This window comes from Salvelinus sp. IW2-2015, unplaced genomic scaffold, assembly GCF_002910315.2.
Source record: "Salvelinus sp. IW2-2015 unplaced genomic scaffold, ASM291031v2 Un_scaffold2653, whole genome shotgun sequence".
NCBI lineage: Eukaryota > Metazoa > Chordata > Actinopteri > Salmoniformes > Salmonidae > Salvelinus > Salvelinus sp. IW2-2015.
The window spans coordinates 120,990-124,613 of record NW_019943960.1 but is presented as its reverse complement, the minus strand read 5'-3'; the positions used below and the strand labels follow the sequence as shown (position 1 = coordinate 124,613).

General features: G+C 48.3%; 1 pseudogene; it reads left to right on the top strand.

The window, feature by feature from the left end:
- Positions 1–900: 900 nt before the first annotated feature.
- LOC112074487 (homeodomain-interacting protein kinase 1-like) overlaps positions 901–3,624 on the top strand; it is a 32,674-nt pseudogene continuing 29,950 nt past the window's right edge.

Genomic DNA, 3,624 nt, shown 5'->3' with positions numbered 1-3,624 from the left:
GAGACAACGACTGGCCACACACCACACACACACACAACACACACACACACAAAGCCCTCACACACACACACACACACACACACACACACACACACACCCATTGCACGACACAGTATACGTGGACTGTGGGGTCGTGGAACAGACAGCTTGGAGATGGTGACCTGGACACACAACCTGTAGATATAGCGAACTAGCAGGTAGTTGAGCAAAACAGCCTTGGAGACGTCTGAGGCTGAGAAGCCCGAAGCTCGATGACATTGCACCCTGTTAGGGCTGTCTGATGAGGAGTCACCCAGCATGAGGTTTCTGCTGGGTCAATAAGTTCCAAAAGAAAATTAAATGTGCGCGAAGACAGGGATACGACCTGGGAAATGGTTCAGGTCAGTCATGCGATCAGCCAAGCAGACTTGAGCTTACCTCAGCGCGTCGCACCTAAGTGGATCAAATGTAGGATAATGGCAGGTTATAAAAGGGAGTAGGACTATTCAACGAGAGGGTTTCAAAAGTGTCCATCTCAGAGAAGATCAATATTATTCACTTAGGTCATCACATTAGACATCACAACTTAAAAAAAAAAAAAATAACCGATGTACAAAATGCCAGCCTACTACAACTCTAACCACTAGGCTACCATGCCGCCTCTAACAATCTAACCACTAGGACTAAAATAACTGCACAGCTACTAACATCATAAACCAGCCCCTAGGCACTAACCTGCCGCCTCTACACTCTAACCACTAGACTAGCCTGCGCTCTAACACTCTATGATCTCACTAGGCCTACCTGCCGCCTCTACACTCTAACCACAGTCTTGGTATAATGAGTCCAGGTGGTTATTCCACTACAGTCTTGGTATAATGAGTCCAGGTGGTTATTCCACTACAGTCTTGGTATAATGAGTTCTATGTTTTCTTCCTCAGGGCTCCAGAGATTATCCTGGGTTTGCCGTTCTGTGAGTCTATAGACATGTGGTCTCTGGGCTGTGTTATAGCTGAGCTGTTCCTGGGCTGGCCCCTCTATCCCGGGGCATCAGAGTACGACCAGGTTAGTACTGCTACAGATACACAAACAAACACATTTTATCCTCAACTGTTATGATGGTAATATACCAAGCTATATCAAACTGTTGATAGTCATGTATTGTGTAATACCTTCCTTCCTTCCTTCCCTCCTCCACTAGATCCGGTACATCTCTCAGACCCAGGGTCTGCCTGCAGAGTACCTGCTMAGTGCCGGCACCAAGACCAGCCGCTTCTTCAAGAGAGGACCTGACTCTAGCTACCCCCTCTGGAGAATCAAGGTGTTACACCCCTCCTCACTGCTCTGCTGCAACAATCTGGTGTAATTGTTTAGGCATAAACTAGCTTTGTTTTTCTTAGGAAGATCTACCTTTCTTGAAATAAGTCATGTAGGCAACTCTGCAATGCTTTATGGAGATGCACACAAAAAATGTCATTTTTCCTTTTCCTGTATATTCAAGCTTCAGCGCGGCAGGTAGCCTAGTGGTTAGAGCGTTTGGCCAGTAACCGAAAGGTTGCTGGATTGAATCCCCGAGCTGACAAGGTAAAAATCTGTCGTTCTGCCCCTGAAAAAGGCAGTTAACCCACTGTTCCCTGGTAGGCCGTCATTGTAAATAAGAATTTGTTCTTAACTGACTTGCCAAGTTAAATAAAGGTACAAATTGAGCCTTATGAATATGAGGAGTGTAACATAAATATTTTCTGTGTTTAAATAGACTCCTTCAGAGCACGAGGCTGAGATGGGCATCAAGTCTAAGGAGGCCAGGAAATACATCTTCAATTGTCTGGATGACATGATGATGCAGGTAGGTAGGAGCTAGACATGGGTGCTGAGCTAGGTAAGGCTACTGTGTAGCTGCTTAGGTAGGCTACATGGTGCTGCTAGTAGGCTACATGGTGCTGCTAGTGTAGGCTACATGGTGCTGCTAGGTAGGCTACATGGTGCTGCTAGGTAGGCTACATGGTGCTGCTAGGTAGGCTACATGTGCGTTATCTTTAGTAGGCTACATGGTGCTGCTAGGTAGGCTAGCATGGTGCTGCTGGTAGGCTACATGGCGTTATCTAGTATGGCTACATGGTGGCTGCTAGGTAGGCTACCATGGTGCTGCTAGGAAGGCTACATGGGTTATCTGTAGGCTACATGGTGCTGCTAGGTAGCTGCATGGCGTTATCTAGTAGGCTACATGGTGCTGCTAGGTGGTCTGCATGGCGTTATCTAGGCTAGGTAGGCTGCATGGCGTTATCTAGTAGCTACTGGTGCTGCTAGGTGGCTAATGGTGCTGCTAGGTAGGCTACTATGGCGGTTATCTAGTAGGCTACATGGTGCTGCTAGGTAGGCTCCATGGCATTATCATTAGTGGGCTGCATGGTGCTGCTAGGTAGGCTCACATGGTGCTGCTAGGTAGAGCTACATGGCGTTATTAGTAGGCTACATGGTGCTGCTAGGTAGTCTGCATGGCGTTATCTAGGCTAGGTAGGCTGCATGGCGTTATCTAGTAGGCTACATGGTGCTGCTAGGTAGGTACATGGTGTGCTAGGTAGGCTACATGGCGTTATCTAGTAGGCTACATGGTGCTGCTAGGTAGGCTCATGGCGTTATCTAGTAGGCTACATGGTGCTGCTAGGTAGGCTACATGGTGCTGCTAGGTAGGCTACATGGCGTTAACTAGTAGGCTCCATGGTGCTGCTAGTAGTCTGCATGGCGTTATCTAGTAGGCTACATGGTGCTGCTGGAGGCCTACATGGTGCTGCTAGGTAGGCTACATGGCGTTATCTAGTAGGCTACATGGTGCTGCTAGGTAGGCTACATGGCGTTATCTATAGGGCTACATGGTGCTGCTAGGTAGGCTACTGGCGTTATCTAGTAGGCTACATGGTGCTGCTAGGTAGGCTACATGGCGTTATCTACCCATGTACAGGACTCTGCATGAAGGTCTGCTGAATATCTGTCCACTAGGTGGGTGTCCTCATGAGGTCTGCTGAATATCTGTCCACTAGGGTGGGAGTCTCATGAGGTCTGGCTGAATATCTTGTCCACTAGGTGGGAGTCTCATGAGGTCTGCTGAATATCTGTCCACTAGGTGGGAGTCTCATGAGGTCTGCTGATATCTGTCACTAGGTGGGTGTCTCATGCGGTCGCTGAATATTCTGTCCACTAGGTGGTGTCTCATGAGGTCTGCTGAATATCTGTCACTAGGGGAGTCTCATGAGGTCTGCTGAATATCTGTCCACTAGGTGTGGAGTCTCATGAGGTCTGCTGAATATCTGTCCACTAGTGGGTTCTCATGAGGTCTGCTGAACATCTTGTCCACTAGGTGGGTGTCTCATGAGGTCTGCTGAATATCTTCCACTAGGTGGGAGTCTCATGAGGTCTGCTGAATATCTGTCCCTAGGTGGGTGTCCTCATGAGGTCGCTGAATATCTGTCCACTAGGTGGGAGTCTCATGAGGTCTGCTGAACATAGTCCACTAGGTGGAGTCTCATGAGGTCTGCAAACATCTGTCGATCTAGGTTGGAGTCTCAAGAGGTCTGCTGAATATCTTGTCCACTAGGGTGGGGTGTCTCATGAGGTTCTGCCTGAATATCCTGTCACTAGTGGGTGTCA